This window comes from Labrus mixtus, chromosome 8, assembly GCF_963584025.1.
Source record: "Labrus mixtus chromosome 8, fLabMix1.1, whole genome shotgun sequence".
Classification (NCBI taxonomy): Eukaryota; Metazoa; Chordata; class Actinopteri; order Labriformes; family Labridae; genus Labrus; species Labrus mixtus.
Window position 1 is genome coordinate 29,942,664 of NC_083619.1, and position 17,500 is coordinate 29,960,163.

At 38.5% G+C, this 17,500-nt stretch overlaps 1 long non-coding RNA gene across 1 annotated transcript; it reads right to left on the reverse strand.

Annotated features, from left to right (window-relative positions):
• Positions 1-10,532: 10,532 nt before the first annotated feature.
• Positions 10,533-12,704, reverse strand: LOC132978486 (uncharacterized). Its single transcript, XR_009673934.1, has 3 exons — positions 12,590-12,704; positions 11,254-11,437; positions 10,533-10,589 (listed from the first exon to the last, which is right to left on the reverse strand). It is a non-coding gene; the product is annotated as an uncharacterized LOC132978486 (long non-coding RNA).
• Positions 12,705-17,500: the final 4,796 nt, after the last annotated feature.

The window sequence follows — 17,500 nt, forward strand, 5'->3', positions numbered from 1 at the left end:
ACTGGAGGTATCCCCACCGGCACTCGCTACAGACCTAGCTGACACCCTCTCCTGGGTCTCACTGGGGACTGACCCCACAGACATCCTCACTGGTGCTCACCACAGATCTCTGCAAAGCAAAGGTGCTAGGCTGAAAGTCTCCACTCCTGGTCAGCTGTGGTCTGATGTTGTCTGTCAGGTAAAAAACAAGCACAAGCGCAAATCTCAAGACACTCCCCCAATGCTTAGTGAACCAGATGTAATGACTGCTAATGGTAATGACAGCACTTCCATGCAAGGGATGCAGCGTGTTAGTACTAGCTTCAGAGCTAATGCCAAAACCTGCATAATGTTCATTTCTCCTGCCTACTACAACACCACTATTGAGCTACCCTGCTGAGTTTACCTGAAGAATCTGAACCTCCAGAGTAGGTATACATTCGCCTTGAGAGACTGACAACTTTGTCTAGCTCACTGTGCTGCAGCCTACATTTCACCCTGTTGAGGCCCGCTGAGCTCAACTCTCAACATACGTCAGATATCCAACCACCTGTAACTCATTGAGCCAGGACTCCCTACAGACTCCCGGCCTCAGCATGCTTCATCTCCCTCTGGAACGCTACAGGTGATGTACGTATAATCATTGTCTGCTGGGCATCATTCATGCATCACGCATAAATGTACTACATGGTACACAACATATCACACACTTAATTACAGCTCCCTATAGCTGTACAGTGTATAGCCATTGACTATTTCTTTATTCAATTTTCATCTATGTCAGTTTTCCAGATAGTTATACTGTCACCCCTTTATTGTCATTGTTGATGGTTCATGTCTTCCATTATGGAACTCCTGTAATTGCACTGCAGTTTGCACGAGATATTGTTTTAATTATCAGTATTGTATGTTCACATAATTTCTTCCTGTTGTCACTGATTCATCATAATTCAACCATAGGTATACCTCTTGTATATACTATATTCACTTATATTACCTGACTATTGAGTGTGCTTTACTTTATTAATAAATGTATAACTTTACATAAAGTCATCTCCTGTGTTCATATTTGTGGTTTAAATTCTTGCAAAATTGAAATTCAGAAATCTGTTATCTTGTGCCCCGTTATTATATATATTGATATAAGACATCATCAATAACAATCACACTACAGTATCAGTACATCGCAGATCTGTTCAGGGAGTCAGCTGTAACTCTCAGGAGCCTCTGGCAAAGAGAAGGATGATGGCTTAACTACTGGCTAATCCTTCCCATACCTACATGTCTTATGTAGGTATGCCCACTCAGGTGTGCCCACCGACAACAGTTGGTTTTCTACAAGTTTCTACAGGAAATGCTGGATTTTAAGTAAGGGATAATCAACGAGTAGTGTGGTTTGCACAGCAATCCACTTCACGTCAGGTGTTTCTTCGCTTTCACGTCGTGCCTTAAAACCATTTAACGCACAACTACAAGTTGATCATCCTGCTTATACCATGGTCATTTGCCAACAATATAAAATAAAAGCATTTGCAATTTTTTGGTTGAAGTTTTGCACTCAAAATCAAAAGGTTATAAAGCGAAAGCTTACAGTTGTCATGACAAGGAATAATTCTAGTCCCTTTTACAACCAAACAGTCATATATGCTTTTTTTTTACTATAAGTCAAGGTTCCAGTGGCTTTAAGCTGTAGTGGAGAAGAAGGAGCAGCCGGAAATGTGATGCCACCAAGCATCTCCGTGACTTGTAGTTACATTTCTGGGGAGGCGCAGGCTTTGACAGCTGTGCTCTTTAATGTTGATACCACGGCCTGTCGTGAGCTATTGCTTAATTAACACACACCTGTCGGCCAATCAGAAAAGAGTACTCACCCAGACCATGGAATAATGCAGATTAAGAGGTAGACTGAATATGTCATAGTAGCACCACAATGAAAATCTGCATGAAATAATAATGCACCAAACAGACTTGCGTTTGCTGTTAACTTGTGTTTTAGTAACATAATGCATGGATATCATGTACAAGTGCCACACAGCTCAAATGGAATGTCCTTCAAAATTACAGGTCGCCACAAACTTGGCTAGCTTTCAAATGAATACATCTGGACAGCAGTCAGTTAACATACTTGACTAGAGAATGTTCAGAGAAAAATTTCTTGGTCTCGCTAGCAACATGATAATAGCAGGTTGTGCTCCAAACTACAACCAAGAACTTTGGCTATATAAAAAGAAAGAAGGGCTTTGGGCACAAACAAATTTAACTAAATTTAATCTAAAATAAGATAACAGATATACTTCACACAGGTATACTTCAACAAATAGCTATCGTGAGTCCTGAGAACAAGCCTTTCTCTTTAAGGCAGTGATCCGATTTCTGACATAATTTTTCACTCCAGTCCAGTTTCGGTCTTTGAGCGCATAGGGTTCTGCATTGATACACCGAATGCAGTCGATCTTTGGAGGTACCTTGCATGTGTGGATGAAGCGCATCATGTGTCTTTCAACTGCGTGTACCTCACTGTCTTCCCACTTACGTTTGGAGTTACCGCTGTTGTCTGTGAAGAAAAGATAGAGGTGTTGTCAATATCTCATTACTAAAAGCATTTTTTGCAGTCCATCCAAAACAGCATTCACAACCTCTGCTTTCTTTTAGTACTACTGTTCAAAGTGCAAGGACAACACCAAGGTAAACTGATCAATAATGGAAGACCATGACTGCTAGATGTCGCTACAAAGGTTTTTAATTATTTAAACACAATCCCAAATAGGCATCACAGTTAAATTTGTTTAAAAGAAAAAAAAAAAGCAGGCTCCCTGCTCCACCGACATTAGCCAAAGAAAGTACTGCCTTTTTGGGAGCAGAGCTCAGGTCCTGACGATGTCATATACTGTATAGACATGAACAGAAAGAAAAATCTTCACGATATCGACCAATAGCTCTTAGAGGGTTACGCCTTTATTCATAGAATCTGGAGTTACAATACGTAACGTTTAAAGCACTTTTCAAAGTGTTACAGTGTTACTACTTAAACTTAAGATTCTTCTCCAAACTCACTTGTTAACTGCATTTGTAAACACTTTTTAATCAGAGATTTTAGTATCAAACTACTTTTTAACAGAATTTTAACCTTTAGATTGAGGACAAATCATTTTAATGTCACTTTTGAGATCTTCAGCTGTACACAAATACACAAACTGATAAAAGTCACCTGTGGGTGCCTAACTTTCCCATTAGGGACAAGAGTCATTAAATGTTATTATCTGCATGCACTTTAAGCTATGTTTAGTAAGGAGAGCATGTTCTAATGTGAATATGAAGTTCAGCCTTTGATCGTAACATAATGCTGCTCAACAGAGACTGCAGTGCAGATTCTGCCATAATGCCCTTCTTTAGGCTATCACTGGACACATTGCTGTCACTATGTAAGGACAAATAATTAATCCTATTAATCCTAATCTGTCATATTAGTAGGTATGAGTATCGTTAGGATTTTATTGATACCAATATCAGTAATACTTATCGACACCGATAAATTATCGATATTTATATTGATACTACTCTCCATAATTTGGTACAATTATTTTATTAAAACTTTTTCAGAAATAAGTTAAATTGTTTCCTGAATTTCCTGTATGAGAGATGAGCAATTGCTACATTGCTTTCTGTTTTGGCTGGTGTCATTTTCCCTCATCTTGCGATGGAGAATGGGTTGGACTTGGGGACTTCTGCTATCCACTGATGAATGGGATTATTTAGAAACATAAATTAGAAGTTCTTAAAACTGATGCTAACTACACTGACAGCTCACGGACAGACAAGTTGTCTGTTAGTGCAGTGGACAGACACATTTATGTTAAAGGTAGGTAGCAAGACCGGCAGCGAAGCATGGTAAACAGTGGTAATGTCTGGGTGTGTTAGATGTATGGAGGGTCCCTCGCTTGTCCCCGACTCTGGCTGCTTAAAGTAGAGAGTGTGAGTTTGGGGAGCAGCGGCGCTGTTTCTCAATACCCATTCCTACATATTACTGATCAGTTATTAGTGATTAGTATGTTTTTAGTATGGCCATTTATCATTAAATAGCCTAAGTCGAAAAAGGAAGCTCTGAATATGTGCCTTTATTTTTACCACAATTCAAAACCTTATCCACAGTGCCAGAGTGGCTGGGATGGTTTGGCTGCAAAATTACTTAAAGGGCTCAGTATTCAGCTGTAAGACCAGGTTTATTAGGTTAGGTTTATATTGCAGATAATAACTTTCTTCCGTTAAAAAAAGATCTAACCCAAGCGAAAACAAACCTTGATTGAGAAGAGCACTGGGAGGAGTGGAACTGGTAGCAGTGGTCGGAAGTAAAGGTGTAGTCTCTGGTGGCTCCTGGCCGTCTTCGCCTGTTGCCTCAGTGGTCGACTCAACAGACTCATCCTCATCACTTGACGTGTCCTGATCTTGTGTGGAATCAACTTTTTCTGAGGAAAAATTGTAAGAGAATATTTAAAAAAAAATATGGCATAGCCTCAGCAGTTGTAGCCTTAAGATGGAAAACCAAAAGTCAATTCTGAATGTATTGCCCACATTATTGCAGTTGCACATTAAATCAAAACAATTTGGTATAGTGTAATGTTATACATCAACTGAACATACATGTACGCAACATCTAAGGAGAAAATAATCCATATTTGACCTGATAGACTACATTTGCATTCTTCCAATTTGAAACAGATTGATATGGTTCTTAATTTCTAGACTTCAATTACCAAATACAGCATAAACATTACCTTACTGTTAAAGAGTACTGATGATGCATTTCTCATGAGGCAATAACCATGGGTTGCCCCAGCATCGGAGCTAAATATATTATACTAATATACACTAAGATACACACATGTATCCATACCTTCGGGATCAATCTCAATGTCATCGAGGGTTTGACCTTTATACTGTGATAGAGTCCCCTTCTCCACTGCCAAAAGCATTTTGCTCATTTTGGCGAGCTGAAGTGTTCCCTGCGGAAGGCGGTAATACTGCCTGTGCACACGAATGTCATGACCCAGAAAGTCAGCAAGTTGGTCTGCTTCATTTTCTTGAAGATTAAGAATTTGAGACATCGTTGCTATGTGCTTCCGGAGCCTTGTTGAGGTTAAGACCTCGGGATGTTTGGCACCACTCTCCCTTGCAAACGTTTGGATGCATTCTCCCCCTCTGTAAGCTGATGATGCTCCTGGTCTAGCAAACATGTAGATGTTCTCTTTGGAGACTCCACACTGCTCACGAGTGTCAGCTAGAAGCTCCATAGCTGACACCATTGATGGTTTTAGGAGCACAGGGACTCCTCTTCCTCGTTTCCCCCTGATTTCTACTCTGGTGAAGAAATCACACATCTTGTTCTCAAGTGGGGTAAGACATAGGGCCATGTCCTCATTGAGTTCTGACTTTCTCCTTGCTTTGAAAGTGACCAACTCCATTCTTGACACCTCTCCTTCTCTTCTTCTGTTGAAAATGATCAGCTGAGCAAGTGTCACTTTGGCAAGTGTTGCATAGTTCTTTGCAGAGGGACACAGTCTCAGCATTCTTTTAGCAACAACTCTAACATTCTCCATGTGAGAGTCCAAAAGTTTGACATCTTCAGTGAGAGGTATAATCTGTGGTGCATTCCACTTTGACTCTCTCAGAGATGTTGTTGCTCCTCTGGTAATCAATCCCTTCCATCTGAATTGTTTGATGGTCTTGAATTCTCGAGCAAATTCTTCAAGGCTCCAGTCTCTGTCAACTGTGGACAAATTATCACTCTCTACAAGCTCACAGATTATACCCAGGCTGTTACCAATTTTGAGGGCTAAGGAAGGTGTGCAGAATGTGTTGTTCTCTGCATTGTACCCAGCCAACTCTTTCACTGCAGATATCACATGAATGAAGTTTGCAGGATAGATGAGTTCCTCTGCCTTCCGGATGGGAGTTTTCTTCTTAGCCACAAGTAATAGTCGCCCAAGTTCTCTAAGTCTTTGCCTTATGTAGTCATGTCTGTTCTTTCTTGACCCATTTAGCTCAAACAGGTGTTGTCCAAACTGCAAGAGAAGTTTGTCATTTTGAATCAGCTGAGTGACCTCATCATAGGTCATGGAGGAAATCACATTCTTCAAGCCCTCACTAATCTCATGCAAAATGGCAGTTTTAAGGGCACATTTGGATCGAACTCGCCTCTTCCCACTGCTGGATTCATCACTAGTTTCTTCCTTCGCTGGGCAGATTTTCATGTGCTTACACAATGATTTCTTGGCATAAAGTCCTTGACAATGAAAACAATGAATAAATTCAGAGGCACGTCTACACTCTCGTGGTCTGTAGCAGGCCTGGAGCTCTCCAGCTCCCTCCCTCATAACATTGGCGTTGTGGGCAAAGTTTCCACGTTTTCTAAGAATGTTCAACTTTTTGTGTCTCTCTTTTGAATTCTTTGGATGCTGAAATGCTAGGGCAACCTCTGCTTCATCCCCATGTACAGCTTCCAGGTGTCGTGAAATTTTTGATCTGGGATGGAGGCAAAAGAGACAGTAGTTCCTCTTGTTGTACACTCGACGAGTTTCAGAATTTGAGTGAGGCAATACTCTAATTGAGTCACAAATTTGTTGGATTCTGCTTTTCTCAGGAGTGTTTGAGTTGCTCTTTAGTGGACTGGGGGATGAGATCTTTCTCTTCCTTTGAGTGATCAAGTTCCTCTTCTTAGGGCTGACTGCAGTGTCTCTTTTTTCTGGGCTTCCTGAATCAATATCTTGTTTTGATAGAGATAAAATGGGATGTCGCAGAGATGGCAGGGGCTTTTTCGCAACTGGATACAGTGGTGTGTCTTCATCAGGCTCAGAGGAACTTCCTGCTTCAGAGTCTGGGACATAGTCACGATCACTATAGTCTGTGAGATCGGATTCATCAAGGGATGTTTCCATATATGAAGTGGCCTTGGAAAAAAAGAAAAAAGATTCTGTTTAGTAACATAGGTCATCCTTTACTATACTGAGTGTCATGTACTGTGTTGATGCATTGGACTTTTATTACAGGAACATTATCTCTTTTAGCTTCGGGATATGACATATAAAGGCTACATTTATCAACGTTTATTTAATGAAAAGCCACATAATAATAGCTTTATATATACATAAAAATGTACACGACTGTTATTAGACTGTAGGAAAATATCTGTCTTTGTCTTGAGGATGTCCTTTTTGAGTCATCCACTGAACAATTCCAAGATCTTTGACCATCTGACGATGTAGCACACGTAAGAGGAGCTGTTGTCTTAAAAAAGAAAAAAGGACAAAAAGATAAAAGCATTCCATTAAGTACAAATTACTCAGCAAAAAAATTTCATTCACATGCATTTTTGACCTTATATTAATTAACATAATAAATAATAATAATAAATAATAAACACTGGTATGATTGAAAATGATGTAAAATGATACTGATGTTTTGAGGATGGGATTTATGACAAATTCCACTCCCTATAATGATCAAGGAGTGATCAACCTTCACTCTTTTTCAGGGATAATAAATTGGTAAATTAACAAACTATATGAGGTGTATTTTTGAAGAGCACCATGAAAATTACTGGATTAATGATGGTTTATTTAATGATGCCAAATGATAATAGTGATATTATCCACACTGAATATACTTGTACAATTGAAAAGTAAATAATGGGCTATTGTTCAAATGCAGCAAGCAATGCAGTGTTACCTGTGTTGCTGGCTCTCCATCTTCCAACGGATCACTGGTTATCGTTGATTCATCCAGGGACGAGGTATCTGATGAGGCTAGTGACTAAAAAGACGAATCCAACTTATTATGTGCAAAATTCAAATTCAATTGGCATTTAAAAAACATGCCAAATAATTGCCCTATCACTGCTTGATGTACAGAGAGCATGTCAATGATCATGGAGTTTCACAGTAGCTTCCCTTTTAAAACTTGCCCATTTGAAGTTGTAGACATACCTGAATATCATCATGCAATGGGGATTGCGAAGTTAGCTAAGGGAGGAAAAGAAAGAAAGGCATGTCAAAAGCTGAGAAAGTGATGAAAGGAAACAAGATAGTTGACTCCAGCACAACAACAAAACAAAATAAGACCAATGGTCATTTGGAATAGAAATGTAGACTACTCATCATTGCCTTACTAACTTCTAAAAGTTAGCAAGATAACAACATTTCAGGACAAATGGACATTTGCAGTAAAAGTCCAATAGTGCATACAGATGAAATATGATAGGCCAAAAGTTTTTCTCTGGGTCCATGGGAATTAATCAGAGGACAAGTAAAAAAAATTATTAAGGGCCGTATCCGCCCCACTGGCCGTCAGTTGAAGAACCCAGCGTTGACTGTGCTGCATTGAATAACAAGTAATAAAAAAACACAATCACGCAATCAAGCTCCTAGTAATGAACGAAAAGAGGTTGGGCACAGAGAGTAATTTCTGCAAGATGTTCAAGTATATTACTCACAAGCATATCCAGTTGTGCACGCTTTAACAAATTCATTGTATGCTGTCTTTCTTTAGCATTTCGCTCCTCCTCTGCAATTTTGTGACGATTGAAGCATTCCTCATGGTGCTGTCTATATTTGGCCATTCGAGTCTGTAGTGACAGCAATTAAATAAAGAACTGATTGTTTCAAAGACAGTTTGTGAATACAACTACAAATTATAACACTTCACAGCCAAAAATGAGCAATAGTGATTACATTTAAAGATGAAATTGGGCTCTTACTGTATGTGCAGCTGGATTGCTGCTGTTTATGTTGATCTCATCATACACCTGAGATGCATCCACAGGACTAGATGACAGCTAAAAGAAAAAAAGGAATTGAAATTGTGTGTGCGGCCCACATGATTTTTGTTAAATGTTATAACACCAACTGATGTCATGCAATTGTTATCCTAGTGAAAAGCAAACATTAGCTACATGCTAACACCAACCGTTAATGCTGAAGAATTGTGGTGTTCATAAAGCAAGGGTTGGCTAAATTGATCGTACAAAATGATATCGTGTTAATGTCGTCATAGTGAGACAAAACCTAGTGGGTTTTTTTCCCCAAAGTGTTTTTCAGATTAAACGGGAGGGCACACTGAACTGCAGACTTCAGAGACTAGTGTGTTGACCCCTGTGACCACCTACCAGAGGTTTGTCCCTGACATCAGGTGTCAGTTGCTCGCTGACATCAGGTGCCATTTTCTGCTGGAAAAGGAAACCGGATAAAATAAATATATGATCAACCTTGATACAGCTCAAATCTCAACACATATTGAGATAAAGGTTCTGCGTGACCCCATTTAGGCATGAGTAGCGTGTGTGTGTGTTTGGAACGACCCCAAAAGTAATAATATAGTAATAATAATAATAATAATCTTTACATAAGGAGCACTTTTCTAAATCCATGTCACAAAGTGCTTCATAAAGGCATCAACATAAAAGTCATAAAATCATCAAGTTTTAAAAGAAAACATATAGAAAATCTAGTGTGTAAAAAACAATACATATCAAAAAATAAAAGACAGTTCAAAGGAAATTAAAACTCAAGTAAAATCAGGAAAGTATGTTTTAAGAAGGGACTTAAAGGTAATCTCTGATTCAGCAAGGAATTTGGAAAAACAAAGAAAACAGGGCCCAAAAGTAATATAATAATAATTATTATTATTATTACTATAATAATCTGTATTTATAGAGCACTCTTCTAAATGTTACATGTTAAATGTTACAAAGTGCAGCAAAATAAATAATACTTTTATCAGATAGCCTTTCCTGATTATATTTGAGTTTTAATTTCATTTGAACAGTTTTTTATTTTCTTGATATGTATTGGGTTTTAGACACTAAATTGTTTTCTATATGTTTTCTTTTAAAACTTGATGATTTTATGAATTTTATTTTGATGCCTTTATGAAGCACTTTGTCATATGGATTAAGAAGAGTGCTCTATAAATAAAGATAATAATAATGACAATAATAATAATAATAATTATTATTATTATTGTTATTATTATTATTATATTATTACTTTTGGGGTCGTTCAAACTCACACACACACAAGCTACTCATACCCAATTGGGGACATTCATCTATGTACAATGTTAAAACACCAGTATGTAAGTCTGTCAGTACTTTTGGGGTCGTTCTAAACACACACACACACAAACTACTCATACCCAATTGGGGACATTCATCTATGTATAATGTTAAAACACCAGTATGTAAGTCTGTCAGTACTTTAGGAGACATTCCAAACACAGATCATTGTCCTTACAGTACATTACTACTTAGGCTGTCATCAGAGAAACACTGGACAATAATACATACTAATATAAAAGGATTCAGCAGTGGTTTAGGTGGCAGGCATACACCCCCAACACTAAGAAATAAGAAAATACAGGCGGAAGGCAGGCTCTCTGTGGACACACACACTGTCACACAGGAATGAATGAGTAGGACCATTTTTGGAGAATTTTCTGCTATTTCAATAAAGAAATTCTTGCTCAACAGGTCTTTAAGTAGCATTTTATAATCTGGCCCCTACCTGAGGTCTGTCGCTTTCTTCGACAATCGGCTGGCTAACATCAGGTGCCAATTGCTGCTGGAAAAGGAAAAAAAAAATGTTACATTCATCTATGTATAATGTTAAGACACCAGTCTGTCAGTCTATCAGTACTTTTGGGGTCGTTCTAAACACACACACACACGGTACTCATACCTAATTGGGGACATTCATCTATGTATAATGTTAAAACACCAGTATGTAAGTCTGTCAGTACTTTTGGGGTCGTTCTAAACTCACACACACACACGGTACTCATACCTAATTGGGGACATTCATCTATGTATAATGTTAAGACACCAGTCTGTCAGTCCGTCAGTACTTTTGGGGTCGTTCTAAACACACACACACACGGTACTCATACCTAATTGGGGACATTCATCTATGTATAATGTTAAGACACCAGTCTGTCAGTCCGTCAGTACTTTTGGGGTCGTTCTAAACACACACACACACGGTACTCATACCTAATTGGGGACATTCATCTATGTATAATGTTAAGACACCAGTATGTAAGTCTGTCAGTACTTTAGGAGACATTCCAAACACAGATCATTGTCCTTACAGTACATTACTACTTAGGCTGTCATAAGAGAAACACTGGACAATAATACATACTCTGAAACCCACTGAGTACTACACTGAGAACAAATACCTTACAATCTCTAAGAGATTAAGTAGTATTTTATAAACTGGCCCCTACCTGAGGTCTGTCCCTGACATCAGGTGTCAGCTGCTCGCTGACATCAGGTGCCATTTTCTGCTGGAAAAGGAAACCGGAAAAAAATTAAAACAATCATGATATAGGTCAAATCTCAAGACACAATGAGATCAGTTTCATCTGAAAATGACCAAAACAACTATTATCAACATTAAACAAATTGTACCTGTCTGCGCCAAGGCCAGTCTGAATCCCCGTAATTGTAAGTTATTTCTTCACCTGGGGCGATGTCTCTTAGGGCAAACAGGCAAAGATGTGGCATCCCACCAACATCAATAGCTTTTATCCTACAGTTAGGCTTGATGTGGTCATCATTCACAAGCCTTCCCAGTGACTTGTCTTCAACAGATGCATCAAGACTTAAGGAAAAGAATATTGATGTTAAGAGTAGAAGTTACCTACTTTGTTTGGCTACAGTGTTAAGAAGGGCACGTTTTATTTGAAAGCTGAGCAAACAATTGAGGTAGCTTGCAGCAATATACATTTACAGGGTACTACCGGGGTGGTGAGTCTCTTGCATGGTTTGTTAGAAATTGGGATATCCTTAGGTTAACAGGCCATTCAAAGCTCATTTCCTAAAACTATTGTAATGTATTACACCTGCCAACAAAAGCATATTTATTATAACTTACCACCAACATCCCCCTTTCCATTTGAAGTCAAACAGGAATACTGCTTCTGTGTCATTGTAGTTCTTCGTAAGAAGACCATCCTGTTTGAAAAGTTTACCACGGTATTCAAGCACAAAATCTCCTTTGTTGAAAACCTCCACAGCAAGCACACCTCGACCTTTAAAGTAAGAAAAAACACCAATTACTATTTTTTATCCACTAGCACAGTCTACCATCTTTCAAATTGGAGCCTAATACTTTGCAAGCTAAGGCAAAGCTGTGCAACAGTAGTGTAACATAAAAATACCCTATCAGAGATGGGGACTTGAGTTTCAGACTTGGACTTGAGTAGCACTTAAACTTGTACGCCATAACATTTGAGATACATTGTTTCTAGCGGCCTCTTTGACAGTAAGATGTAATTGCAGGCGAGCCTGTTCTTTCAGAGCCCTCCATCTTGTCAGGTTCACGGTCAATATGTGTTGACTTTTTTTTTTTTTCTCTTTTGTAAACTTTATTGAAACACATTCACCTCTCTACTTCCAGTCCGTCCCCTATGTCTATATGTTACCCTCTTAAATCCATACACACATGTTCCTATTACACTTCTGCCCTTACTACAAGCCTGACTCAGAAGTTGGAAGTTCCCAATTTCCGTTTACAAGTGAACGCAGCATAACCGTTAGTGACGATCTCGGCCGACAGACCAACCGCTGTCAGCAGCGTCACTAACATGGCGGCCTATTTACATCTAGCCCGGGACTGTCGCCACAGACACAGATATTGAAAAACTTGGCAAAAAGGCAAGTAGAAGTGCTTTCATTAGTGGGTCATATGATCAATCACCATTGTTTTAACTCACTCTTTGATAGATAGTAACTTAAAAGGCAATTAAATAGATGAAAATCTTACAGAGTATAACTTTAAGTTGCACACAAATGTGACTTGAGACTCAACTCAGACTTGAGATTTGGGACTTGTGCACAATCTTTTTATTTTTGTACTTTTTGGCGCATTAACATCACAAGCAGAATGTCATTCCCTCTGGTGTAATTCAACATTATTATTATTAATAGGCTGTGTACAACTGACACAAACACGACTTGCAAAATGTAAGAACTTACCTTTGTATGGGTTGATAAAATGCTCTGTGAGACCAGCCTTGTCAGTTTTCAGTTTAATGTGTTGTTCGGCATCCTGTTGAGGACGGACTCGTCTTCTCCTCACAGATCTCTCCATTATCGCTTCATTGCCAGCCATATCATCTGTTTGACAGAATATTTCATGTATAATTAACATATGTGAGCCACCCAGTTAAGCTAACATACATTTATTAGTTTCCTTTATACCAGGATATACATTTTATATTGATAGCTTAGTCACAAACTAATGCAGGCTTTTTACCCTCATAATCAAATCTCTTAAGTAGCAAATGCAGTGGATTTACCTGGAGGAAACCTGTTGTGATCCTCAGTGTGTAGCTCAAGGTATTTACCCTTCTCTCACACACACTCGTTATTTTATTATGCACACAAGAATATATCTCTATATATAATAAATCATATTCCTAACATCAAAATACTGAGTGAAGTTTAGAAAGAATTTAGAACACAGACATCAGTCAGTATTTGTCAGATTTTAAGATACTGGCACAATAAGCTAAACAGTTAAATGACTGGGGACAGAGCAGATTGAAATATCACTTTCTACATATTTACATGTTTATGCTCGTTGAACAGGTGTATTGATAAAGCACTGGCATTGTTCTCCTGAAGGTTTATTGTACTTACAGTAAAGAGTACGAGGAGCTCTGACACAGAGAAATTACACCAAAACATTAAAAAAGTACAGATAAAAGAACCAGTAATGTCAGAGCTTATCAATACTACTGTCTTTAATAATTTAGCCCAGGTGACCGTTTAATATCATGTTTCAGTGCCCATCCTACCACTCCCTAACTAATCTCACACCAAGCAATTCCTGAAAGTTGGCAACCCTGCTAATATTACCTTGAAATGACAGTCTTGATGGTGGCTTGCTGCAGTTCAGTTATTCTGATGTTTAATAAGACTATCCATCACCAGAACAACTTGCTAAAGCTTGTTTTCTACCCAGCTTACTTAGCCAGAGTGCAACTCGCTAGCTAACGTTAGCTAGCGAGTTGCACGTTAGCTAACGTTAGCTAGCTTTGTGGATAAATATCAATTTATCTTCACCAACTTCACAGAAAATTATCAGTTTCACATTTTTTGTGAGTTCACTGTCATAACATGACTGGATGAACCACATGGCATAAAAACCTGATAAACTCTTAAAAGAAACATCAAGTTTGCTTACCTTAAAGGCCGCTCCTCATCTCCCTGCTGTCTGTCTGCAGCTCACAGAGCTCACGCGAGGGGGAGGGGGGGGCGGGGCGGCGGCTCGCGGCGCGGGAAAACTTCACTTTGTAGGAGTTGAACACAAGATGTTGAATTATCTTTCTATCATGACCACTTTCTTTTAGTTGATTTTAGATTGATCAATTTATTGAATGAGTTTGTAATTTGTGTTTAGTTTATAAATATTCAACAGTGACTATAAGATATAAATAAATAAATAAATAAATAATACAGGCAACAGTTCACCCCTATAGGATTGATCAATTAACCTACAGTATATTACATAGGTACACCTGCTTGTGTGTCCATAGTGATGGCAAAAGTGGGTTGGGAACAGCAAGTGTGCTCTTGTAAGTCCTATCTCCTCAATGACAGATCTTCCTCTTGCTGACTGATCACTGATGATTCCCCCATTGGAGACCTGGATGCTAATCCCATATGTTACTATCATGCACATGTGCATTGATGAAATGATGATGATGACTTTACCTGCACCTGCTTTCACATAGCACATAGCCTACTGTATGTACAGGCTACCTATTTAAATTATACTGTGTACAATTTTCAGAATCAATCCAATTTGAATCAAAGCATTTATTGTCATATGCACAGTTAAAACCAAGTTTCCCTGTACAATAAAATTATTACTTTGCCTTCCATTCTGAATGCCATTCAAAAGACAATAAAATAAATTAAGATATTTGGAGAGCTAAAGAAAAGTATCAGAAGAACACAATAGTCTGTGTACAATATATACTATACAATATACAGTAACAGCAACTAATATCTGTGCAAAGTCTGTCTGTGATTATGCAGTACTTGTGGAATTGTGTAATGTATTCAAAGTGAAGCTTCCTGTATGGTGAGGTGGGTTAGGGTTGAGGCAGGGGTAGTGGATTAGATCTATGGATCAGTCTGATGGCCTGAGGATAAAAACTGTCCCTCAGCCTAGAGGTCCTGCATCTTTTGTACCTTCTGTCAGAGGGCATACGTGTGAAAAGCTTGTGTTGCGGTTTGGTGGAGTCTTTGATGATGATGTCCTGCAGAGATGGTAGGGGCACCCTGACAATCCTCTCAGCAGTTTTTACCACTCTCTGCAAGCATTTGTGGTCCATGTCGATGCTGTTCGCCATACCACACAGTGATGCAGCTGGTCAAGATGCTCTCTATGATGCAACTGTATAAGCTGCTGTTGTGTCGATCTTCTCAACTATCAATACACAGTTTATAATACACCTGTTGAATCTCCTTACAGTATATATATGATAGTGGTAACAGCCAACAGTCTCTGTGTTGTGTTTTGATGTTGGTGGTGGACTAATGGCTGACAGTTGGCCAGTTAACTCTAACAAAGAAGCACAGACAGCTCCAATGTCGATGTCCAATTACACAAAGACGCTACTGATGCAGATGGATAAGTACACATAGATAATCACTCTGGATGTCAGTACAGCTGCTGTCTCTCTCAGATAGGCTATGAATATTAACAGGTTTTCATTTAACATTATAAAGTGGATAGCTCATACCAAGCAATCTGATTGGTTGTTAGCCGTGCTATAATACCTGTATATCATGGTAATGACATCTAATTCCTTTACACATTTCAGTATCACTCCACGTTGTTTAACCCTGTCTGCAGTGTTGGAGGAGGCTCGTGGGCGGTGGGCCAACAGGACTAACAACAGAGTTAGCAAGGTTGAAAACCGGTTTGTAGTCGGATGGGGTGACTGCTTATGGAGCAACACAACCAGAGCTTGCCCTCGTGAGCCTTCCCACGCTGCCGGACAGGGACAAACTCTGCAGCAGTTGCTGAGATTATGCTAGTCTGCAGCTAAAGTTATCTGGAGTGGCCGTGATATCTAACGTAGCTTAGTGGCAACATCTCTCTAGAGACACCCTGTCTGCAACAGCAGAACAGTCAACACAAGCCATTGTACCTTATATAATTACTAAAACATATTTCAAGCTTGAGAACTGCATCTGCCATATAAAGAAACATATACCATTTGCATCTATTCATGTACATCTAGTGTAGTTATTATGACAGTGATCAAAGCAATTGGCTTAATTTTAAACACAGAGGTCAATTGAATTAGTCTCTTTTGCTTCACATACATTTTTTGTTAAATCTATAACAAACCATTCTATAAAATACTATTGGTCCATGTGAGCACTTTTAAAAACACAACTAACTAACTAACTGCGATTTATGAATGATTTACTGTCAATGCCATTTATGCATACCAGCTGCAATGCTTAGTAGGGTTTGGAGAAGTAGGCTGACCATGGTAATGGTAGCCACATGCTACCAATACCTTGCAATGCATAGGAATGTACATTTACTTAGCTAATTATGCTAACATTGGCTACACAGAAGTGTGAAAGGATTAGGAATTTCCTAATTTACAGTGTAAAAAGTAGCTCCACAATTACACTGAACATGAGCAAAGGTTACATACATGCTATTGTAGTGCTAGTTATATTGCTTTTTTCTTGTTTTTCACTGTGAGGAAGTGGTACCAGGATGCCATGTTGAATGTGAGAACTGTTTTGACAAGTGACTGGTATACTGTTGTCAAAATGTCCTTTCTGACATGAAAACCTATGTATGAGGATATAGCCTTCTTTATACAGCCAACCCAAGGAGGGATTTTCCCTGTATCCCTATTATATACATACAAATTGTGATTTTTAAAATATGTGATGCAAGAATATGATATCAGGAGGTAGAAAACTGTAAACTTTTGTTGTGTACAAACTATGACACAAAGGGGCTGAAATGGCCATAATTTATATAATTATTTGGAAATGCAGGCATGGTAATACAACTCAAAATAAAACAAATATATTATATAATATCCATTATAATTATACTATAACTATATATATATATATATATATATATCATAAATGTATATATCTTTATTATCAGGCAAAATGCAGGCTACCTATAGCTCATAACTTGCTTCTATATCTATCTATCTATCTATCTATCTATCTATCTTTATTATCAGGCAGAATGCAGGCTACCTATAGCTCATAACTTGCGTCTATATCTATCTATCTATCTATCTATATTTATTATCAGGCTAAATGCAGGCTACCTAAAGTTCTTGACTTGCTTCTCTATCTATCTATCTATCTATCTATCTATCTTTATTATCAGGCAAAATGCAGGCTACCTATAGCTCATGACTTGCTTTTCTATCTATCTTTATTATCAGGCAAACTGCAGGCTAC